This window comes from Leptinotarsa decemlineata, unplaced genomic scaffold (assembly GCF_025532065.1).
Source record: "Leptinotarsa decemlineata unplaced genomic scaffold, Ldec_3_MD MMD2_tig00000505_RagTag_RagTag, whole genome shotgun sequence".
In the NCBI taxonomy this organism is placed as follows: Eukaryota; Metazoa; Arthropoda; class Insecta; order Coleoptera; family Chrysomelidae; genus Leptinotarsa; species Leptinotarsa decemlineata.
The window spans coordinates 6,804,712-6,831,778 of NW_027412549.1; the positions used below are offsets into that span (position 1 = coordinate 6,804,712).

At 33.9% G+C, this 27,067-nt stretch overlaps 1 protein-coding gene across 1 annotated transcript in view; it reads right to left on the reverse strand.

Annotated features, from left to right (window-relative positions):
• Positions 1–26,838, reverse strand: part of Schip1 (Schwannomin interacting protein 1) — a 279,853-nt gene extending 253,015 nt beyond the window's left edge. The window contains exon 1 of the mRNA XM_074173834.1: positions 26,693–26,838. The gene's annotated coding sequence lies outside the window, so the exon portion shown is untranslated. The remainder of the gene's footprint in view (positions 1–26,692) is intronic.
• Positions 26,839–27,067: the final 229 nt, after the last annotated feature.

Sequence of the window (27,067 nt, forward strand, 5' to 3'; positions counted from 1 at the left end):
TATCTGGATCACGAATCCCACCCCTATCAATTCACCAAAAAAAGAATCATCAAGACTCCAGTAGACCGTGCTTTCGGGCTCTGTAATACGAAAGAAGGGCTCAAAAAGGAACTAAGCATCATCGAAAAAGATCTTTAACGAAATAGTTACTCCAAAGTGATGGCAGAACAGACTTTGGCTTAAAGACAGCAAGAGACTCGCAAGGGGGAGAAGTCATCACAACCAGTGCTTGCACTTCCCTACATCAGAGGATTGTCAAAAAGGATAAGAAGAATTGGGTCCAAGTACAACATCAGAACCTGCTTCAGATCCGGAAATACCATCCATAGCACCCTCACGAAAACCAGGACACCAAACGTGGACTGCGATTCCAAGAATTGCATTTACCGGATACCCTGCAGTGCGGAAAATCTTACATTGGTGAAACTGAGAGTCCATTGGAAATCCGCATTGATGAACACAAGAAACACACAGCGAGAAGAAACCAGCGAATCTGGAATAGCAGAGCATGTTTGAACCTATCAACATAACATCAAGTGGTCCCGAGCTGAAATTATCCACGAGAGAAACACTGGTTTAGGAGGAAATTCAAAGAAGCTGCATACATCTCCAACGACGCATTCAGTCAAGCTAGCGTAGAGATACGTAACATATGGGAACCCATAATAAAGTGGAAAACGATCAACCCCCGCCAAACGGCCACCTCCCGATAAACCGGTGAAGCGGAGAGAGGAAAGAGGGGATTTCAAATCATATCATATCGGACAATGGAAGTCCGAACTAATGGAATTCACGATTAAATTAATTATCCATGGGTACCATTGCATGATAAACAATTTGGACTAATCTATCAAGTGAACGATTGTTCATCTAACCTCGCCCTGCCCTACTCTTTTCCTTTTGCCAGATTTCAACGTGTGCATGGAAATAAAACAGAACATTTGGAAACGAAGTGTTGGGTTGAAAGCGAATAAATTATGAACGGAATGAAAGAGATTGACGATTTGGTCTTTCAACAGCAAGAATATAAATTTTCGGGAGGAACAGGAACAGTGGTGTAGCATGAGTAGCTCGATATATTGAGATGTAAATTCTATAAAAAAGATTATATTTGTGTGCCTGGTGAAATTTGTTGTTACTGAATTTGTGTCGTTCGTTATCCTATCACTTTCCCACTAGAAACAGTAAAATGGAATTAGAAAAACAAAGTTGAAAATGAGCGCCATTTGCTACTGTTTCAAAGGACGAACTCTAAAGTGTTCAAATCAATTCAAATCCTCTGACGATTGATATGATTTGATTTGAGGGTTGGAATTTTCGCTTTATGAAAATTCTAGAACAGTTCAGAATATTCGAAGGGACTCCACAACATTCCATGTCGAACCAGATCATTATGGAAATAGTCTGAATTGTGAAGGAACATCCTGAAAACTTTCATCTGTACCAGTACACTCATGGATGATATCTTAGTCTGTTTTACTTGTACAGCTAGGCAATAAGGCGAGTTTGTCGAATATGTCAATTCCATTCACCCGTCATTAAAATTCACCACTGAAAGGGAGGTGAATAATTCAATAAATTACCTTGACTTGACAACTACGAGAGTCAACAATGAACATGATTTTGCAATTTTCCACAAATCATCTAAAACAGACATTGTAATACATAATTTCCCCACACAACCTTACCAACATAAAGTAGTTGCATCAGAGTATGATTCACAGATTATTGAATATTCCACTGTCGTAAAGTAATTTCCAGTTTAATGTTCCTCTTGAAGATGATTACTTGGTGATTGAAACACGTGTCGAAGTGTTGAAAATAACGGTTCAGTGTTGGGATAGAACACCAGTAATATTCATTCGAAACAAATCGCTGTCTTCTTCTAAAAAACTACAAAAACTAGCCATAAACCAGGTCTACCCGAATTCAAGAAACGATAACGTCCGCTATAGGACATTGTTATACTTTGTGAAAGCCACTAATAATTTCGTTTTTTTTTTAAGGAATGCTTGCGTGGCTTACAAAACGAATAATAGTTGGCAAAACAGGTAGAACTTTTCCCCAAAAGAATTAAAGAGCATAGAAGTGGTTCCTCGAATAGAAATTGAATGAAAACCATCTCTTAATAGAAGGACATATGTTCAATCATGAATATGATGTGTTACATTCAGAAGGGAAAAGTTTAAAACTCAATATTTCAGAATGGTTAGAAATAAATCGATTTGGGAATTCAGGTTATTTACTGAATGACAAAATAGAATTGAATAACTTTCCGTTGCTGATAATTTTTTCGAACGTGGGAACTGGCACAGGAGCTCAGGCCATTTACTCATCACAGTCTTTGCTGACTAGTTAGGAAGAAAACTCAGGAATTATCATTTTCAAGAAAGAGCTACAAGAAGTGATGATAATACAATATTATAAATTTGTTATAAAAGGCTCAACTTACTGTAAGTGAGGATGGCCGTGTCGAAGATAATGGTATATTTAAATAATTGAATTGACAAATACAAGTAATCTGAGTTTTACAATTTAAAATTGAATATTGATGAAAAAAATTCACAAAATTGACGCATTGATGTTAATAATGTCATTTTCAAATATCTGCTATCAGCAATGTCATGTTCAAAGCTTACTGCAATGATAAAAGTGGCATTATATTTGGAAAGATTTCTATTTCATTGAATGAATTTCATACAACGTGTGATTATTTCAAATTGAGAATTACCGAGATTTATCTATGTCTAGTGAATAATTGTAAATTATACTCAGATTTTCAATGTTTTTTTGTTCATATTACAAGGATTTTTGATAATGAGGACCATTTCGTGAAAACGCCTTTTGGACATATTTTTTTTTCAATATAAAACTTTTGCTTGATTATATTAATTTTGTGTCCTGTTTCAATAGAATGTTGAGCTAGTGCACATGAATTTTTGTTTAATCTCATATCACTTTTGTGATATGTTATATAGTTATTCTGCTTGATAATGTGCTAACTGAATGAAAACAACTATGGAAAAGACAGCCTATAGTTTCAAGACTTCCAGTACGAGAATTGATGTAAAGACTGTTGTAATTTTTTTCATAATTTGAGAGACCCTAGATACTTTTTTAAAATCATATTGTGAAATGTTTGCCAATAACCTCACTAAAAACCATAATCATTATAAATGCAGGATTCCTCAACAGAGGATTGAAATTCAGAAATGTATGTCAGACATGTTAGAAAGTCTTATCTAACTTCTTGATAGCAAACGTCATTGTATTGTTTTTTTTCGGCTATTGGAGTGAAAAAAATACTATTTAAAATGGGAAATGATATAATTGGATTTGCTTCCCTTCCCAATGATTCGATAAAAATTGATTGTTTCAGCTGATCCTGTAGGTTCTATGCAAAAGGCGTACTAATGATTGTTTATCGAAACTGTCACCTTAATGTAAAGACAACATATTTACATTGTGATACAAACTGAAACCCATCCTCGATTGTTCCAACTGAAAATACTTCGTAAACATTGTGCCATATTTCTGCCGTGTTTGTGTAAAGTGTTACAGAAAATTGCAATTGAGGTAAAACTCATTTCCGTTGGTGCTAATTTGATTTGTAATATATAAAACAAATTTATGTATGTGAACAGGAATTGTTATGCCTATTTTTATTCGTTCACTTCGAATGTGAGATAAGAATCCAATTAAATTATTTTTCAGTTTCAGTATTCTTGAACATTGTTGAACCTTCATATTAGTAAATATTTCGCATCAACAGGTATTTTGAACAACGATAGTCATCCAAATAGTCCCAGTAATTATCATTATGTTTGACAAATATGCATCATCAAGTTTGAAAAATCACCGAAATTGACAGCGATGTGAATATTTTGGAGTTATTGATATTATATGATGAACAGAAAATATGATAGCAATTAACAAATTCTAAATTCTTTGACGGTTCACAAGGAATCCACTAACTGATATTCATTCAGAAGATTCTTGAATACATTTTCGGTATATGGCCATGACACTAAATTATGTGAAAGATTGAGTGTCCCATTCCATACAAATTTGGGATTCACGTATATTCTTCGAAATTGTTGGAACCACATATGGTTCGAAATAAATTTCTGTAATTTTTTTTTGTTTCATTTCATTGATGTGTGATTATAATTCATGGATTCTACCCAGTTTTTATAGGTTTCGATCGCTTTTGATAACTCATGATTTGCTTCTATATTCCTTTTTGAAAAGTCCCACTCCATTATTTTTGCCACATGTTACAAATACATAAGGAATTCACAATATTTCTTCTTGAGATTGCACCTCCAAATGGAAATTGAACCCGGTTTCCACTCAGTTTTTATAAGTCTCTCGAAGATTTTTGAGGATTTCAAATGAAATAACTATAATAACAATTATTTTAGAAACTTCATTAACACATTTCTAGATGTATCTATAAAGTGAACGCATACGGTCCTATCGTGAATATAACTAGCTATTTCTTATATTTTCCACTTTTAAAACAAAGTTTAATTATGTAACGAATGTCAACGAAAATCGAACTTTTCTCAATTTATTTTTCAGATATTTCTCATTGAGTTGAAGCATTTGTCTGTTGAAGATTAGGTAATAAAAAATTGCCTTCATTTTATGAGCTTTCTTGAAAACATTATAATGGAATGCCTTATTACAGTCAATATTGAATTCTTCATTCTGACGAAAACAACTGCAATGTTGACATAGAAAAAAGTCTAACAAAGTTGAATCCGGTGATCTCGCAAGCCATTCAATTGCTCCCTTTCTACCAATCCATCTATTTAGGAAAATCACGTTCAACTACTACCGAAAAGGAACAAAAAAATAGGGTGAAGCATGTGAGAAAATTTCCTGTGATACTAGATTACGTTTCGTATCAATTTTGAGTTTATTGCTCATGAGTTATTCATGACCCTATATGATCGTGTTAATTTCTCAATGAAAGTAAATGATTTTTTCCGTTTATATACTGATCAATATCAGTGAATAGCAGGACGAATTCTGAGTTATTGATTAAGTATAAATGTTGAAATTTGGTTTTTTGAATGTGATTTTTTAGAAACTACTGGTCTCTCTTCTATATATACTTTCACATGAAGTGTTCAAGTGACTTGGCACATTTGATTCCACCAAGAGCGGTACAAATACGCGATGAACTGTGACTGCTCATCGTTTTGTGGTTTGACTCAGTACACCTTGAACTTTACTGATCAAGAACTCTTTCATTTGGAGAACTGCATCTGTATGGAATAAACTTCCTGAGAACGTTTTTTAAAAGGATTTTAACTACAGTGATTCGAATCCAATATGAATCGCTACTTTCGCATAAGCACCGCAATTAGAGCGCTTTGAGGATTTTCCTGAAGTGCTAGTATTTTGTTTGAAATATAAAGTAATACTCATCTGAGAGGTGAAATTGCGAAAGCTGAAAATATTCAATGGAACTATTCCATATTGAAATTACGTATTGAAGTTTTCAAATTGCCGATCTGTATGTATGCAACTTTTCACATTTAATTGTGAATGTAACGTTCCATTTCTCAAATCTGGGTTTCTACATTTTCCATTATTATTTTGATTTCAGTGTATGTTTAAGTCCATTTGAAAATCTAGAAATTTAAAGCGCACACAGGAACACAGAAACGTTGGAATTGATAACATTATAATTTCTATTCACATCAACTGGAGTACCTCATTCAGTTGACTTTCCAGCAAAGAGCAATTAAATTTCATCATTCATCGGTATTCAGCCTAACAAATGAAGGTTCATGAACAAAGTTTTGAACTCAAGAGCTCATATTCAAAGCCTTCGTGAAGTTCAGGATAACTTTTCTTTTGAAATATCCATTGAAAGACCAAGTACTATTCTGCCTCATAATTGAAAAAATAATGTTCGGTTTGTAGGGTAAAATGTGAAATGAAAGACCATGTAATGAAGTAGGCAGCAAATTTCTATAAAGCAATAACAATAAACGGTTTATTTTCTGATTGGGGGACGAACTTTTTTTGTTAATCCATATTTTATATTCAGATCTCATGCAAGGGTGCGAGTGTCAGTCATTTGAACGAACGACAGATGATATTACTCAGATCTTCCGTTTTTTATGATTATTCAAAACAATGTTGAATGTATAATTTAGCGAACATGGCAAACCATATACATGTGTTTCGGGCATTTGGCCATCATCAGTATGGTGCAGCCAAGTACAAGGATGGGCAACACTTGCTTGCCAAAAGAACTGCAATTGCACGAAGCCATAAGCAGAAGCCGGTCGCACATTTCTGGTTTCAGTTAATAGATCTAGTGTTTACAAGAATACTACCAATATCACCATGGAGGTAGCTATAGCTATCTGCGTGACATCTGAATCTAGGAAATAATACAGACATAAAGATTATTAAGTGTCTTGATAAAGAAAAAAAAAACTGTTTGAAATCATTAAAGTTTAATGTAAACGTTTGATAATGTCCTTATAGGACGAAACCGCAGTAACGTTAGTTATAAATAAATTGAAGTTTAATCTATAAGTTTGAAAATGTCCTTATAGGACGAAACTGCAGTAGAGTTAGTTACAAGTAAAAGTGGTTAAAACATAGAAAGTTTCAATTCTCTTTTCTTCATTATGATTTCCTACCACGTAGTAACCGCTACATCCATCAATTTAAGTGTCTTGATATTAACGAAAGAGATAATTTATCGGACACTCAAGAAAGTGTCAAACCATATACACATATACACGTGTTTCGAGCTTTTAGCCCATCATCAGTATGATGTAGCAAAGTGCAAAAGTGGGCAACACTTGGATGTCAAAAGAACTACAAATGCACGGAGCAATCAGCAGAAGACAAAATATTAATTCAAATTACATGCTGTAACGAGCCACATTGATCTATATTAAATGAACAATGTATTTAAGGTACTAAATTGAATACTAAATTGAATTGAATACTAAATTGAATTAATGCTGTTTTGCTTGAAAATAGTTCGTTAATAAGCCAATATTTCTCGAGGATAAGAAATGGTTAGTGTGGGTTATCCTTAAGAGATAGACATATACCATCGCGGACTTTTTTCAGACCTTTTTGAGGTTTTCAATACTTGTAGTACATTTTTTGATCTATATCGTTGGGTTCCGCCAGCGTTTGCAATGTAAGCGCAAAAAAATGTGTTTATTCACATCACATTAGAAACCTCTGAAATTATCAGTGTTTCTCTACTATACAGGGCGTTTCAAATTCGATCCTCACCATTGGGATCTCGGAAACTATGAGAGATACGAAGATGGTTGAGTTCAGACAAAGGTACGCATTTACGCCAACATTATCCATTTTATTCTTTCTTATGGGTGCTACATTGGATTCTTTCTGTTTTGAACCAGATTTTACCGTTTCAATGATGTATCATAAGTTATCATTCTTTTTCGAAAAATTGGAGAAAGAGAAAAATTAATTCTTATCATAATAGGCTGCCTTGACTTTGATGTTTCTACATTTGACTTTCAATTATTACACTCATTGACATCTTGTTATTGTACAAGTCATTGAACTTTTGGCGAAAAATGGCTTTCACGGATGAAGAAAAAGAGATATGATACAAATTTATTACAAATACGATAAAAACAGTGTTTTTTGCTCGGCTTTTCAGATGAACCGAACTCTGTGAGATTTTGATCCAATAGCTTGAACATATATCGATGTGGTTGTCGTCTTTCGGGATACAAGTTGATATACATTTCTAATGTCCTAACTGTGTTTCTACCGTAATTTGTAATCCATTTGTATCATATCTCTTATTTTCATTCGTTGACTTGTACAATAATGTCATTGAGTGTAATAAATTGAAAGTCAAATTTAGAAAAATCAAAGTCAAAGTCTATTATGATAAGAATTGTTTTTATTTCAATATCTCCAATTTTTCGAAAATGAATGATAACTTAGTATACATCATTGAAAATTTGAAATCTGGTTCTATTCAAAACAGAAAGAATTCAATGTAGCGCCCATAAGGAAAAATAAAGTTGATGATGGTGGCCGCAAGACGAAACATCGAATAGCAAATTTGAATACATCATTATATAGCAGGGAAAAAGTGGCAATGTGAAAGTGCTATTTATTTTCGAATCCTTCGAAAAATAAACCCAGAAAAAAATAAAGACCATTTTTCGAAATTTCTATTTTTTCCGGATATCTTCGGATATACTCGGAATTTCAGAAGTTTCTCAACAGCATATTGTAAGTCAGGTAAATGCGCAACTTTGGCCCCAATTAAACCATCTTCGTGTCTCTCATAGTTTCCGAGGTGCGTTGTTTTAAAGATCTAAGCATGCATCGGGACAGGCATCGGGAAGCGACTTTCTTTTATACCATGTAGAGATACTCTGTCGTTTTTTTATTCTACGAATGAGTCTATTGCAACAGTTTCGTACTTGTTGTAGACGTTTTACATCTATATTATCCAAGCAACTATGGTAGCGGGTTGAATTGGCATGGGTGTTATGTTACACTCATTCAATCGACCGCTGTGTGAACCGGTGATTCGAGCCCAGTATTTGTACAGTTGATTTTCATTGCTTGTCGACCAACCTATGCTAGGAATGGCACGCAGAAAGGTTAGACCTCGTTAATCCTCAGTTTCCACTTTTGAATGTTGTTGTTCATATGGGGGCGACAGCTAGTTAACGAAAAAACCAATTTTAACAGACATATATACGATATCACAGTTATTGATGTATGAGAGAACGAAGGAATCACATAGCATTCTTTGAGTGATCATTTTTTGTGAGAAAGCCAACTTCAAGGAGTAGTATGCATTTCACTTCATGTGTTACATGCTCTTCAAATCCTAATTTTGTGTCAGTGGTTAGGCCCAGGTTCTTAAATTCAGATTTGAAGGGAATTTTTTCATCAGATATTTTCATTTGTATACCACCAAGGAATTAGTTTCTTGATTTTTCTCCACAAAACAGTAATGCTACAGATTTTCTTGGGTCAACTTTCAAGAAATGTCGTTCTGAAGTATCAAGTAACGCATTCATATCAGGGATTATGCAGTTTATTGATTATGAAGTATTTTTGAAATTGGAAAAAATGTAACTGTGTATCGACTGCATAAAAATGATATGTGCAAGTTTCCAATGAAACAACTCACATATGTTGTTTCCGAAATTACGAAATTTTATTTTGGAAATCCATTCATATCAATCTCTCCATATTTCAGAAGTGCATTTCACAAAAGTATCAGACTGGAATCGTTTAGAATATTTCCAGTTTCAGCATATGCTCCGAAAGACTTAAATTCTTCTGGATTGAAAGAGGAGCCCCCGATGTGAAATACGGATACAATTAGTGCTGGAAATACCTATAAAGAAAATAGAAGTGACGCTTTTACTTCTTTCTCGTGATTTGCAACCTCTTTGAAGGTTCATAGTTAAAATTGCAATGTAGATATTTTTCCATTGTACGAGGATTTCTACTACTGATATATACCTGGTTTATAAAAGAACACGAAAAAATTGATTCGTGAATACACACACATACATACATACATACAGAACAGCGCATATACGTGGTTGAAAGGTAGCAGGAAATAACTCACGTTTCACCAAATTGAGATCACTTTTTCAATTGATTTCAATTGAGAAGATAAAGCAGTTACTTTGCGATGACAACAACTTGATCGTGGACAAATGTTGTAGTTCTGGTGTTTGGGCTAAAAGTTCTAATTCTGAATTTCGCGAAGAGAGTTATTCAAAATAATTTGATTCAGGGTATTTAGTGATGTTGGTATAATGGTATAGGCTGTGAAAATGTTTGCTACTCTTACCAAGTGTAGGAGAATTCGAGACAATTAAATCTTCATCCTAGACTTGGCTCACAGTATTCTCCTTTGTAATATATGAACGATGTAGTTACACAAAGTTATAGTCGATGACCTCAAGTAGCGGAGTAGTAAATTCTTTTTAAGTTGCTGTTCCATAGGCGTACATAAATGATTCTGGTAAAAAGGAAAATATGTAGTATTTATTTCAAACAATAAATGGTATGGTATGCTTATATGTAACAACTATCAAAATACTCTTCATAGTTGTATGTATACAGTGAGTAAAATATGGAACACTCACATTGATGATTATTAGATTTAATATAATTAAACCTATAAAATTAATTTTGATTTGGAATTTCGAATATGATGTTTCATACTTCGTATAAAAAGCACTTTTGCTCTCAATCATTGTTGTTATCAGTAAATTATACTTAGTGTGTGATTTAGAATGGCTACTTCAATTATCTCTCCAGTGGAACGAACTAGGAAAACTAATTTTTCTGGTAACGGAAAAAGTATTATTTCTAATGTATATGAAACTCTCATACATACATACATACAAGGTGACCAATGTATGTCTCCAATGATAGGTAGAAAGGAATTGTGGAACACTTTGAAGAAATTGAATTTCAGCTTGGAAAAACGAAGCAGAAAATCGCTATCAATCAAAAATAGTGAAATTATCTAGTAGTGGAGATTGGACGTGAGAAAAAAAGATTTGTTATCTGGATGAAACTTGGCTCAATGAAGGATGTACCGTAGGAAAGATGTGGTAAGGCGAATTCATGTCAAGTATTTTTAGAAAGCTGGTTTCCCGGATTGAAGTCGCCTTCTGGAAAAGGAAAGCGGACTGTGGACATTTCACTGGTGTTCGAGTCAACGCAATTTGGCGATTGCCATATAGAATATTTTGAGCAAATGTAAGACCTCAATTCACCTTACTTTGTGATGAATTATTTGTTGAATAACTTGTTCATTGTATGTTAAAACGAGCTCGTTTCTCAAAATATGTAGGCGACAAGATGACACAGAAACAAATCATTGCGACTCAATCCTGCATTGCGAACTTAATCCTATATTGCGAACTCAATCTCATTGAACTTGTTTGGGCTCAAGTAAAGAGTTTCTTTGAAGTTTCATGGTGTGTTACTGATGCTACAAGTTGCCATTTCAAACTCCTTAACGTTATTTTCCTTTTGAATTCAATATAAAATAAGTTATCACATAGCCCAAGAATTGAAATACTCAAATGAAATGATTGAAATGAAAAACAAGCATGTAGTTGAAATATGTATTTTATCAATCCCACTCTTCTAGTTTGGATTCAGTTTTTTTCAAGTTATACATTTTTTCAAAGCATTATATCAGAAGTGTCTAACAGTGATAAAAACAATTCTGGGGGTGATGCAATAGAAGATTCAATTAACGGTTACCTTTTCACAGGTTAATTTGGGTTTTTGTATTCTGTTTTATTCAGTTTCAGTTTCTATATATGAACTTCATGTACGTTCCTTCAAATTTGTCATTTTAATTTTTGTAATAAAAGCGAACAAAAAACAACCGTTTCTTCCATTTGAAGTATTGAACAACACGAACTGAAAATAGTTCCTGTGAACGATTAAATCAACTATTTTTTAGACGTTATTGAATATTGTGTGAATTTTTCCAACTATTTGATGAATTTATGAAATCAAGGGAAGGGTAAACAAGCCATTGTTTCTATTTTATTTTTTCGTTAGCACTGGATAAATTTTATTTTCATAATTCAACAAAGGAACAATGACAAAATACAACTATTTCCTTGGCGAAAATTCATGTTCCATACTAAAAATAATCTTTTCAAGTTTTAACGAATCCTTTGTGTTGTCAAGAGCCAATCTGAAATTACCATTATCGTAAGCTACCTTGTACCTTTCTTCCCACGATCTCAACAAGGCAATTAGTTTTAATTATTAGGCCATGCAGGCAGTAACGGGTGTAACAGAAGTAACCTTGCTACTTTTCTCTAGTGAAATATAGGTCTACAGCTAATTGGGCTGAGAAATAACTTACTCTTAACGACGACACCTGCAATGTGGTTGCAAAAAATTGTGTCGGAGACCGAAGTTTCGCATATTTGACAATAAATATATTCTACAGACACTTTTTATACCATTGGGTAGGATTCTTGATGATGATAGCGATCCCAGCAAAAATCTATACGAAGCTCTTAATCATATCATATATATTCTCTGGAAGTTTTTATTGGAGGACGCAATACTTCTCACTGTTTCTTGGGGAGGTATATAACCTTTTACAATCTGACTAATTGAACTCTTTAGTGTTCTATATTACGCAGTAACTTTTTGGGGTGAACTTTTCAGTTTGCCCTTCATTACACTTCAGCAGATCCTCTATTGATTTAGCTCTGTTTATTTTTCAAATCGTAGAAGGCTATATACCAAAAAAAAGCAAGAAATATATCATACATTCAATCTGCTGCCTATCAACCAGATCAGTAAGGATTATTATTTCAATTCATACCCTGTCAAGGCTAGAATTGTTACAATTGTTACAAGTTAATATTCTGATGGTAGTTTGGACAGACTCAAAATATTTGATTATCACCAAGAAATCGACTCCATATCATACAGGGCTTGCAAGAATCACTATTAAATTACTATTATGCATAAATTCATTTTCATTGTATATAAACAAAGTTTTTTCAATGAAGTCACTTCTTCTAGAAGTGTTTTTTTAAAATTTGGTTATAGATAGCAGTGGAATTATCAAGCTGATACCATTTTGGTTACTTTCATGAGTAATTCATAAATTGTTATTGAAGGTGTTTCAAAACATACAAGTATCCATTATTCAAACGAAGTTCTTATGAAATTATTTATCACACATGAACACAGAGATCAAATCATTTTCAGAACTTGCAGAAAATTCAACCAAATGTATCCTGAATTAACAGCAATGAACGAGAGGAAGTTTGTAAGGTTACAAAATAATTTCTTCAACTATGGCTCAAAGTTTCCAGGAATTAACTGTACCAAAAATCAGGCATTTCTAGTTGAAAGGTAAGAGTTTCTGGGCTATAACATGTGAAAGTACAGTACATAACAGAATTAGGATGAATAAAAATAACAAAATATCATATATTTACAATAAATACTGAAAATGTTGTCCTGAACATTCTAAACATTTCAAAATGTTCAATACACCGCACTGTTTACCGTCGCAGTTCTCTTTTGGTAGGCGGTTCTTCTTTGGAAACAGATTATAAAAAAGTCAAGTGGCGTAAGATCAGGTGATCTCGGTAGCCAACCCCACGGCTCTAAACGCTTAAACCAACGATTGTCATACATTTAGTAAAGTTTCCTGGAAACATCCTGAGTGGAATAAGCTGGCGCTCCATCCAGTTGAAACCACGAATTTCTATACTCCTCTAAAGGCAAATCTTCGAAGAAATCGATAACAGTCGTCCTTAATATTTGGTGCTTTTAGTGAATCTTGATAAATTAAAATGCAAATTTTATTGTTATTCAAAATACAGAAAACATTCTGGTAAAATTTTTCTCGGAAACCCATTTCTTTTGTTATACATGAGGATTATAATCAGCTCAAAAATGTTTATCCTTCTATTAAAAATGCCATTCCTCGTTAAATTTGATTCTTTGCTTCAAATTAGTTTTGACAAAAATTCCCTATCTTCCTGTATATGTATTAAAACGGATTCGCAAAAATGCACCCTACGTTCAAATTCTTCTGCTTTGAGAGCTTGAACTTTGGTTAATTTATACGGATTCATTTCGTGGTTTTTCAAAGTTTGTTGTATTGAAGCATGTGATACACACATATCTTTTTCTGCACTGCGAATGGATGAATTGACAGTATTGAAGTAAGTAACAGGTTATGGTAATGTAAACGTTGTTTTTAACTTTGAGCCAGAGTTAGGGAAATTATTTTGTGATCTTACAAACTTCCTCTCGTTCATTGGTGTTACCTCAGGATATATTCGGTTGAATTTAATGCGAGTTCTGGAAATGATTGAAATAAACCAATTTTTCCAATTTGTAGGCAAAAATTCATGAATACGACAAGTTATCGACCGATTGGACTTTCCAGCAGTTTATATTACGCAGTAACTTTTCGGGTTGAGATTTTCAGTTTGCCCTTTACTACACTTCAGCAGATTCGATATTGATTTGTTTTTATTTTTTTCAAATTGTGGAAGGTAATAAACACAAGAAACAGTATAAAATTCATTCATCTATTGTTAACTAGTTGATGCTGCAGCTTCGGCCGCGTAGAATTTGGTTTGTCACATTAAGTTTCGTGACAGAACATTTAAAACAAATAGTTAAATTTTTTCATCAACCCAAAACTTCAAAACTGACGACATTCAATACAATATTTGAATCCCTATTTCCCCCCTTGGGGGTGGAATTTCGTACTTTCCTTTCTTGATGCTTATTGACGCTATACAAAGAACTCACCTGCATATTTCAAAATTCTAGTTTCAGTAGCTTCGGCTTTACGTTAATATAAGAGCGGGCAACAGCTAGTAATTCATATTTTCTACTTTAAAAATACGCCAACAGAAAAAATAGGCCAAATTTACTAAATAATAACGAACAACGACGAAATCAATCATCAGTTTCAGTTTCATCAGATCCCAAAACTCACTTCGATTTCAAGTGAACCATTTCTATGTTTGGAAATGCTATTACAATATTACGTAACAGTTTGATGAATGGATTCATATTCTAGCTAATATTTCTTATTTCGAATTGGATTCTTTCCAACCACTTTATGCACCATGAAATATGTGCATAAAATGGATGAATATTCCGGTGCATTAGTCAAAACGATGTCAGAACAATATCTTTATTCAGCGTGGAAGAGTTACAGTAAGAATTTTAGGTATTCCCGTCGTTCGTGAGTGGAAAGGTAATTTATTTGATGCATTAAACGAGTGACACTCGTAAAATTTCATTCGATATTATTTTACGAGTCGTGTTTTATAACAAATATATTGTCTGTCCCTTGGTGGAAATTGCACGTTGGAAGGTAAGATCTTGTAATTGAAACCTTAGCTCAGTAGCTTTGCTTTGCCATTTTGAACCATTATCTAATATTTTATCTGATTTCACCAACAGATTTTTGACTGAAAAAAATTGAAAAACTTCCACTTACCGTCAATTAGGGTGACTTTGTCTTCTGGCGTAGCTTTGCCCAGTTTTGAAAAAATAGATTCGCGCCTTCATAGTAAATAGCTGAAAGGTCGTTTGAGGTGCTGCAGTCAATGAAACATACCTCCTCAATGACAACGAGATATTCTATTGTCTGTAGGTCGTTCCAGATAAGTGCTATCACCAATTAACTGTTTTATTTGTAACGTTTGTTATCCATGAGAATTTGACCTCTTCAAAATTACATATACACAGCTTCCACGAAAACAAGGTGAGTTTCATTAGTAAATGTAATGAAGAATTTAATCCACTTGCAATTTCGTTCCTGCAGCCAACCTGTTGATTGTTATTCGAATGGGCAATGTCACCCCACTTTTCATTTGAAGTGTTACATTGTAATTTCAGTTTTTTTACTTTCTCATCCTTCAGATAGAGAAAAGCATTGTAATCACCAAAAACTACAGCTTATGTTATCCACAAAATTTTAAAAACTTTTATGTCGTTCATAACACTTCTGTCGACAGTCCTGGTAATTGTATTAGTTATTTTGAATTTTTTGAGCAATTTTTGTCTTTACTGTTACTCTTTTAACACCCTGAGGAGGTGGTTTTGCCCATCTTTCATTTATAGCTTTGTTATACAAAGAAAACATCTGTCACCTCCTGAAGTGGGGTCACTTGCCCACCCATATATAATTTTTTCTTCAAAAGGGGGAATGATATAAAAATGAAATAACTCAAAAAATCACATATACAAATCACCTTCCAAAGGTACAATGTCCCCCCAATTGACCGGTATTCGTTATTTTGTTGTAAAAATATAATGAAAAAAAATTTGGGAAATGAAAAATAATTTCTCGGGCATGTCAATAACTGACAAAATCTATTTTGTTTTGATTTATCATTTGATTATATCGTCTTTGCGGATTGTGGGGGGGGGGGACTAGAAATGGATTATGTCTGACAAAATACTTTCAACAGACTGGTAGAAGATACGTGATATTTTTTTAGAGTGTTTTGCTCCATGATTTAACCCGGCAATTAGAATGCAAGCAGATACTGATAGATTAGCCGACAGCTTTTCATTCAGTCCTTATCACATCCCTCAACATACCATTCTAAGAAATATACTGGATCTTCCTCAGAAAGCACCTTCCGTAAACCACATACCCATTTGATTTTCAAAACAATGCGGTCAAGAAATGTCTCACATCCTATTTATTTTATTCAATAAGTCTATCAAACAAAGCTATTTTCCAAAAAATATGGAAAACTGCACTTGTAATTTCCATATTCAAAAGTGGTAATAAGTTATTATGGCAGTGTATTAAAACTCTGTTTAATTTTCAAAGTTTTCGAATCAATCATTTGTGACTATAAATGCTTTGATGTTGGATCCTCAATCAATAATGAACAGCATGGATTTGTGACACAACGCTCGATTGAAACCAATTTATTTATTTATACTGAATATCTCTCAAAGAGCATGGATAAAGGCTACTAGGTTGATGCCATCTATACCTATTTCAGCAAGGCATTCGACAAGATAAATCATGCATCTCTACTCGACAAGTCGACAGAAATCTGAATGCACGGTGATCTGCTAAAATTATTTCAGCACGGTAGGTGCTTCCTAAGAAAGCACCTACCGTGCACCTAAAAGTGGATAAAAGCTACTAGGTTGATGCCATCTATACCAAGAAGCCATCTATACCTAAGAAAGCACCTACTAGGTTGATGCCATCTATACCAAGAAGCCATCTATACCTAAGAAAGCACCTACCAAGCACCTAAAAGTGGATAAAAGCTACTAGGTTGATGCCATCTATACCAATTTCAGCAAGGCATTCGACAAGATAAATCAAGCATCTCTACTCGACAAGTCGACAGAAATCTGTATACACGGTGATCTGCTGAGATGATTTCAGTCGTATATTACAAATAGGTCTCAGGCAATCAGTCTGGGTGCGTTTTGTTCTCGATTCATTAATATCACTTCCGGAGTTCCTCAGAGCTCTCATCTGGGGCCTCTATTCTTCGACATTTTTATCAACGATATATCTAGTTGTTTCTCCTAACTGCCATTTTTCAATGTATTGTGACACGTACCAACGATTCACTTCTCATATATAACGATATAGATACTCTTGTGAAATTCAGCGAGAAAAACTCTCTATTCCGGAATCTTAAGAAATGGCAAATATTAAATGTTTACAAGAAACAAAAATATTCGCAACCACCAATATCAAATAAACAGGCAGCAGCTGAAGGAAATATCTGAAGTCAAAGACTTATGACTCTAAACTATTATTTGACTCACAAATTAACTATATTGCGAACTATACTGCTCAGGACTTGTCATCGTGACTTCAGAAATACTAACTCTGTTCGTACACTTTACATGGCTTATGTGAATAGTCAGTTCAGTTTTGCTTCAGTTATATGGAACCCCCTGTATATCTCGTATATTGGAAAGCTTGAATCTATACAAAGCAAATTCGTCACCTTTATCAATAGAAATTACTTTCATAATCTCAAAGATCTATTACAGATTGAAATACAAGTCAATTTAATATCATTGGCAGATGGACGCCAAATAGCTGATATTAAGTTCATATATGAAATAATAAATAATTGTTGCGTCAGCAGCTCTATATTGAACCAACTTTTAATAATTGTACCTCTGTATAATACCAGAGGAACATATTCATTCCAAACAAATCAAAGTAAAACTAATTACTATTTGAATTCTCCCCTAAATAGGTTTTGTAAATCTTACAACTCTATATCCAAATCGATAGATATTGACATCTTTTCTAATTCCCTTGCAACTTTCACCACGTCTCTCAAACGTTCATTAATCATCATTTCCATGTCTAGCTACTGTAATTTGAACTGCACTTGATCAACAACTGTTCACACAATATCCCATATTACATAATATAATCAAATCATTTACAATGATCTGGGTTTGTCCCGTTTTGTATTCCACTGGAAATAAATAAATAATATTCTATGTGATTCTTTATAATACCAGTCTAATATCAATTGATTCGAGTTATCAGTATCGTTTAGTTATCCAAAGTAGAATAGTCACTCAGAAATGTTACGTAATTCATAAAAAATTTGAATTGAATGTTTGATATTATCAATAGAAAATCCAATTTCGAACCCATAATTTAAAAGTATTCGAGACTATTCACTTCGAATTAATAGATGAAAATTGAAATCGTGCGTATATTTGTTACTTGTGGTGCACTATTTGAAACCTTTGGTGTAGGAATGAATATCACTTAGTTATTGAAACATGTGTCGAGGTGTTAAAAATAACGGTTTGTTGTTGGGATAAAACTCCATTAACTCACATTTGTTGGTAAATACTACCAAAATACTTACTCTATTTATGGAAGGAAGCCACATTTGAAAATATCGAATAATGAACCATTAAACTACTTTAAACAAGCTTTCTTCATTATAAATATTCTGTGTATTCCACATATTTTATTCTCATCTGATGAAATGCCAACGTTGTTTTGGGAATCCTTGAAGTTTCATAAAAGTCCACATAGGTTTATTGTTGACTTAAGAATTTTTCATAAAAATAGCATACGTCAACTTTCTCTTCATTTGCGTGAACGAGTGAAACTAATATATATTTCCTTTCAAAACATCCCTCAGATTAGAAAGATGGTAATGTTTGATGCAGCTCCAGAAAATGATTTTAAAAATATGTTGAATTAATTTTTAATGGCTTTCCCAAATTACGTATCCAACTTTCCAGTGGAAAGTCGTCTGAACCATTCTTAAATGGAATATGCAATTGTTGATTGATTCGAATAATGCAAGTGGATTATGATATCCTGTGAGATGAATACCAAATTGAATTGAAAGCAGATTGAATTCATTCAATCGTTTATCTCATTATTCTGAATTAAATTATAAATACCTAATATGCTATGCTATGTTCAACCATTGTTTGTAATGGTTTGTCATGCATTCTGTTGTTTGTATTGTACTATTTGTTGAGAAACATTCCAATATAAATTTCGATCACGCAAAGGAAAAAATAAATGCGTTGTTAGAAACGATCGAAAGTTGTTTACCATATTCATAAAAATAGAACAAAGCTTCTGGAATTCAACAACACAACTCATTCATTCATTTGAACGAGTACGTTTATCAGTTCTAATGATATTCACTGAAATGAATATCATTTCACATTTCAATATTTTTTCACCTGAGGATATTTCAAGGACTATAAGAAAATATTACTTTCTCGAGTAAATGACACAGAAACAACAGAGGCGATGTACAGACCCTAGTTAAAGAATGAAGTGGTACATCTTGTCGGAGAAAAATCATGAGATGAGCCTCCAAATTAACAAGACAATAAGAAGCTGACAAAGTATTCTAATTTAACGCTGCGGTATCGCTATGTGAAAATGAGATTTTTCAGAGTTTGCGGGAAATCGTGGAATTAGATAGGGAGGTTTGTTGAGATTGTAATTTCGTTTTTCTGTCCAGTGTAGATCTTCTACCCGTTCAATTCGAGAAACTGAAAGCATGTCAGAAGAAGTAATTGATCCAATAAATATACTGCAGAAATACATACTCCTTTTGTGATCTTGTGGGAACAATATTTTTTTTTTGTGAACAGTGGGGATTTTGGTATACCTTTGTTTTATTCTTCGATTTCCGAGTCATTCTTCGATGTTTTTCTTGCAAACAATTCAAAAGTCAATGGAAAAGAATGTTTGATTTTTTCAATATATGAGAAACATGAGAACATTCTCTAAAAAATGTATAGAACATCCATAAATCGGATAAAAACTGGAAAAACGAGTGTTTGAAAAAACTATTTACTTCTACGTTTATTATACTACATATAAATTAATTTCTTTTTTTAATATGTTAACTGACAATTCATAAACATATATTCAAAGGAATGATACAAGAATTACTTTTACTATTCAATTTGACTTCGAGTTTCAGGAAAAAACATTAATTTTCACCTGAAACCCCCAGTTCTCTTTCACTCAACAGTGATTATTGAAAGTGAACATTTTTTTCAATACATATAATTTCATGTATACGTGGATGAATGTTGAATTTTCGCGGGCCAGGTGAATTCGATTAGCGAGTTTTATATTTTTCATATTGTTATACATGTCTCCAACATATATTGACAGTTTCAGCTGTTCAGCATGCTTTGTTTGCATAATTTTGTGTAAAATTGAAATTATGTGCTCAGAAAACACTTGGAATTGACACTAGTACTATTTTCCACCTTCCAGATCTTCCATTGCACTTCCAGTTTCTGGAAATAATGCAATAGAGGATCCAAGGTAGATGACTACTCGAAGAAAACTTCTCAAGGAGTGGGTAGATTGAGATTCAAACACTATGATGAGTGATTGTAGGGAGTTGTATAATTTCCAACGATGAAAAATACTACCCACACTTCGGTTATGTTTCGGTGTGAAAATAGGACAACAAAATAAAACGAGCTCTAGCTCTCTATTTCAACGTTATTCAAAACATTCACCATATTGCTATTAGACAACTCATCTCTTATATGTATCTGTATGTGTGAATAAATTATTTGAATTTGAATTTGAAATAGCCAGGGGTGACCGATATCGTTATATCAAGTAAGAAGTCCCCTTAAAGTATCGATACCAAAAGTTCAAAAAAGTAAGTATATAATAGGAGGACAAGATATATGTGGTAGAAAAAAACTTGATTTAGTTTTAGCCAAAAACAGTATGATAACGATACAGCTCACTTGTGTGATAGTTATTATGTTTTCCACCCTGGGTACAGCTTCATAGGAGAATGTTGCCTTGTCAAGAGTGATAGCGTAGAAGGGTAGGCCTAAGCGTTCGAACGAAGCATCCAAAATACTCGATACGTACCTAATCACTTCGACGGAATGTCTAAATTGGGAAGAGATTGCGCTCCTTCATGAACTTATTTTCCAACCAATGATCCAGGCTTGGGTGATGAATACTATCCCGGGCTTGTCTTCAACTAGATATTCGACCCTTATCTTTAATGGTAAGTAAAACCCAGCTGAACTGAACCGTTACGTAAAGGCAAAGTGACGTAAAGTAGGGTTCCTGATAAGCTCACGTAACGTAAAATAGCGAGTAGAAAAAGAGAAAAGGTCCTAAAAAGAATATATACAAGAAAAGTAAGTTTGACCGGGTTCACTCAAATTTAAATGTGATATGTACATGCCAAGGCTGATAAAACCTACCTCGATGATGGGTGGCCTTGAGTAGTAATTATTCAATGTAAATTTAGCAAACTTGTGTGATTCGGGAACAAATCTTCTTGAAATAGTCAGAGGAATTTCTTTTGACTAACTTTTCCGCAATAATTACAAGAGTTACAAAGAAAAATCCGCTAACAAGCGATACATGTCTTTTCAATCTTTCTAGAACACCGAAAAAACATCATTCTCCTCAACTCTCCTTTTTTCCATATTTTTAAAAAAAAAACCGCTTGTTTTCAATTTTTTTTCGTTGATGTCGTTCTTTATATTTTAGGTTAGGAATCCTGATATTTATAATGAAGTGATCTGGTAGTTCTAATAAACCTTCATATGACAAGCAGAAGTGAGGTTATGTTATTTTGTTATGAATTCCCAAAATGATGAAAACAATAAGTAAGTGGTCATTATTTTGGCTATCTATCCAAAATCAGATCAACATACCTGACGATGAACCCTACCCGTACTATCGACCTCGCTGGATTCGTCTTTGCTAAGTATTGAACGAAAAATAGTTATAACATTCGTAGTTGATAGATTTTTCTGTTTTAGGTATGGAAATATCAGCTTATCCCTGCTCTGAACATACATATTGTGTAAAAAGTAGAAGTTCAGTGAGTAGAAATGAAAAACTGTATGAAGCGGTCGGCGGCGAAGTTCGTTCCAAGATAGCTGAATTTTGACCAAAAAACCGTCGCATAGGCATCGCTCTGGAATTCAGATCTGCTCAAAATGGTTCATAACTGGTGATGAATCATGATTATATGATTATGTGATCATCACATCGAGACCTAATCCCAATAGTCGCAATGGAAGAGCCCAGGAGAGCCAAGACCAAAAACGCACGCCAAATTCGATCACTGTTTTCTTTGATCAGGAGTTATGCACCGCTGGCGAGAAGCAATATAAAAAAAAACGTCCTGTATTGTGAAAAAACAATTCATGGCTTCTGCATCACGATAATGCACTTGTTTACTCGTTATTGCTTGTTCGTAATTGTTTGGCCACCGTATTCATCAGATTTGGCGCACTACGACATTTTTATGTTGCCAAGATGAGACAGCGTATAAGCATGAAATGAATTATATGTGAATCAATGTTTCAATAAGAAAGTATACATTTTTGTAGACTCTCACTTATAGTTTGCATCATATATCTATGATCTATACATTTGAAAAAAATGATTGGTATTCGGTAGTTGTTCTCGCTTTTTTGTTTGGAAGATTCTTATTTTATATACAGGGTGTAACTAAATAAGTGTAAAACATTCAAGAAGGTGATTCCTCATCGAAAAAAAGATAGGATCTTTCATATGAAGAAATTTCATTGGGGCATCCCTTGTTAAGATACAGCCCCTTAAAGGGGTACATAAAATTTGTATAACAATTTTTTTCACAAGCACTAAAAAAGTTACAATATTGAAATTAACCCGACGTTTTGTACTACCAAAAAGACACTTAGCGAGAAATTTATTTGGTTTACCTCATGGTTATAAGGGGTGGAAAACGCAACCCCTAAAATTTATTTCCAATGTAACTTTTTGTTTTATCATTTGTTTACCATTGGAAAATGAATTTCCAAAAGCTTGTTTCATTCTAAACAAAAAATGTCTCTTGGGTTTTTTGCCCAAAATGAAGCAGTTCGCAGCAAAAAATTATTTTAGGAACAACGACAGAGATACATCGTCATTAATGCGAAAATACGAAACTAATCTATCTAGTAGGTCGCTATTAGCGATAGTGACAATTAAATTGGTATGATGCTGTTAGTTTGTGAATTTTTGAAATTGAATTAATACTAATTGTGTGTTGTTGTTCTGTTCTTAATTTGTTACTTTAATAATTCACTTGTTATTAAAATGGCATACACAAATGAGGAAATGGCTGATATGCATTACGTTTACGGTCTATCGCAGGGGAATGGGTTAGAAGCTTCTAGAAGATATGCTGAAATGTATCCTCAACGGCAGCATCCTTCACATAGAATATTTGCTCAATTTCATCAACGATTACGAGAATATGGTTCATTCGACAAAAGAACGCAAGATTGTGGTCGCCATCGAGAAGTACGAACACCACAGCTTGAGGAAGCAGTACTTAATTTGATTGAAGAACAACCTACTACCAGTACTAGAAAGATTGCTTTCCAGCTAAATGTTGATCATATGACGGTATTTCGCATTTTGAAAGAACCACTCTTATACCTTCACCATCTGCAACGAGTACAGGCACTGTTACTCCGAGACTTTCCGAACCGTCTTGCATTTTGCAATTGGATGCTGGAAATGATTAGAAGAAATTGTGACTTTCTGAAGACGATATAATTCACAAACGAATGTAGTTTTTCTCGGGACAAGATTATTAATTTTCATAATTACCACATATGGGCTGATGAAAACCTCATGCTATTGTCGAAACTAACTATCAAGAACTATCTAACTATCTCTTAACGTGTAGCTCGGAGTTATTGTGGATGATTTAATTGGGCACCATTTTCTACCTCCTCGATTAAATGGTGTTATACGTTCAATTTTTAAGAGAAGTGCATCCACTACTGCTGGAGGAAGTTCCTTTGGGCGTCAGAAGGAATATGTTTTTTATGCATGATGGTTCTCCCGCCCATTTCAGTCAAGTAGCACGTCAGCATTTAACTGAAACATATGCAAATCAGTGGATAGGTCGAGGAGGACCACAGAACTGGTCCACTCGATCCCCGGATCTCAATCCTCTCAATTTCTCTATTTGAGGCCATTTATAGCATTTGGTTTATCGTACTCCTGTTCGCGATGTAGAGGACTTAAGAAACCGCATCATCGATGCGTGCAGGGTAATCAGAGAGACTAAAGGAATATTTGAGCGAATACGTGGCTCAATGCGCCGACGTCTAGACGCATGCGTAATGTCTGAAGGTAGACATATTGAACATTTACTATGATTTCTACATGATGTGTGTTTTGTTATTAATAAATTAGTTTTGTTTATTACCCTTCAATCGTTCAATGCAGGTTCTAACTACAAAATAACAATAAATCCAGTTCGCATTTATGACGATGTATCTCTGTAGTTGTTCGTAAAATAATTTTTTGCTGCGAACTGGTTTATTTTGGGCAAAAAGCCCAAGACACATTTTACGTTTAGAATGAAACAGGCTATCGGAAATAAATTAATAAATTTTTAAATGGTAAACAAATAATAAGACAAAAAGTTACATTGGAAATCAATTTTAGGGGTTGCGTTTTCCACCCCTTACAACCATGGGGTAAACCAAATAAAATACTGACTGAGTGTCTTTTTGGTAGTACAAAACGTCAGGTTAATTTCAATATTGTTACATTTTCAGTGCTTGTGAAAAAAATTGTTATACAAATTTTATGTACCCCCTTTAAGGGGCTGAATTTTACCAAGGGATGCTCCAATGAAATTTCTTTATATGAAAGATCCTATTTTTTTTCGATGAGGAATCACCTCCTTAATTGTTTAACACTTATTCAGTTACACCCTGGATAAGATGTTATCACCTCTTCGGCTTCAGGGATTTTTAGACCGTCATCAAACATGAAATGGTGTTATTTATTATGGTTCTTCGTTTCTGATTTCAGATCGATATAAACCACTGAATTTTGATATGCAATTGAAGTACATTATGGAGTTTTTAGTATTAACTCTTCCAAAGACTCATTGAAAGTTGAAATATATTTTATTAAATACTCTTTAGAGTACTTACAAATTACTAAACTGGAAAGCGGAGGAGAATGACGCCTTAACTATAATTTTATTGTAATTCTCATAAACCTCAATCATAATTTTGTCGAACATCAGTTCGGTAATTCCGAAGTGATTAGGTTTATTCTTATTCAAACTGCGGAGTTTATTATGTCTCAAAGCTAATCAAACTCCACTAAATAAATCCAGCTTCATAATGAAGTCAATTGCTTCAAAAATCATGCTGATCTTTCAGGTCAATTAATTTCTTCCTGTGTTTTGTCCTGTTTTGACCTGCTAGAGGTCTAATCCGTGAATGATAAACGAAGCTCTCGAAGAACATTTGATGTAAAATCAACCTTCAACATTGACTGACTTTTCATCAGTAGTACTAGGAGAAACCACGAAGCACTATTGGACTTGACTGTTCTTAAAGGACAAACCGAAGTAGGAAACGACGATGCCTATATTGATGGCTCTTCGACTTGTTGCAAAATCATGTTTTGACATCTGCGTTCCTCTGCGGCTTTTACTGCAAGCTGGTAATCAGATGCAGCGGTAACTAAAAATGGAACATTCATAATTCAATACTAGGCAAAGTTGTCCTAATCAAGGTTTGGGTTTTCTTTCGATCCCAGAGATTGTGACATTTAAATGAGATGTTCCTGCTTACTTTTTTCAGGATTGTTCTCCAAACGTGAACTTAGCCTTGCATCAATGAGGTTAAAACTGCGCCAATTCGTGTAAGATGCTTCTTAGGCTTTGGACTTTGGTTTCATCTAGAGGTCAGATGTTCAACTCACAAGAAACATTCACGAATTTATTAACGAAGTATTTGTAGATTTTGCTTATTGCGAATACCTATCAACTATAGCAAATCTTTTGAAAATTGGATTCAGATTTTCGATTACTTTGAGAGAATGAAACACTGGAAAGATGTTTGTAATTTTATGATGATGTATATGATGAAATCAGTGAAAAATGGTATACATAATGTCTTAGCGAAATAAAACATATTTGTAATTGTTTGAACTGATATTTTATAGTCGCTCCTTCAAATATGATTGTTTTATCCTAATGTAGATGTAGGTACTCACATATGACTTTTGCTATCAGAATCCATTACGAGAAAATATGAAGTAAAAATATTTTCATGTTTCTCATTTGCCGCTGATAGATTGCCGCTATTCAACTGTATACAAAAAGTAGAAAGTACCTCTCATGCTTCTAATCAATTGTTTCATTATTTCACCCAAATACCAGGATTTTCTTGAATTTTAGGGATAGAAAGAAAATTATGAATATGTAATAGATATTTTCAACTGCCAAGAATGAAAAAAACGAGTCTAATATATCAAACAAGTGTTTTCCTGAAAAGATTCATTCTGAAATACGCATATATCTAGGATTGTTAAAATGGACAGAATAAATTTCAGTTACTTTCGAGATATGCAACATGTATTTCACTCGACAAATGTAAACTTTTTCCAAATCATTCTGTAAAAATGAGTAGTTTTTCGCCTCCTATCAAGATGTTTGATGAAAGTCAGTCCATCTGAATAAAAAATTATTTCGTAATTAGAATCATTACCAGAAGCTACTCTACCAAAGTTTCATACTCTATTTGTTAGTTTTCTCACACAACATGCATAGACAACTAGTAATATCATGTAAAAACTCACCCTTTTCCATATCTAACCCCATGTTGAAAAGATGCCCGATCGAACGCGATCCGAATAAATCGAAGACCAATCACTGGTTATATAACACTATCGGAATCAAAAATCGGAGGAAATGTTGTTCTGTGGACGTTCCACCTGTTCAGGTGGAGAATATGCGGTGTGGCGACGCCCTGGCTTCAACTCCACGTTTGACATAGCGTCGCGACGCCGGCCTGCGCACCCTTCAGCTACTCGTTCGTTTCGGAGGGGTGGAGATAAACTGGCCATAGGGGTAACAGTGGGGTGAATAACATGTTTTCATCGGGACTATGAAGAGTTTTGGCTGATGGGTAGTAGTTGATAATAAACCCATTAAAATACTTTTACAGCCGACGA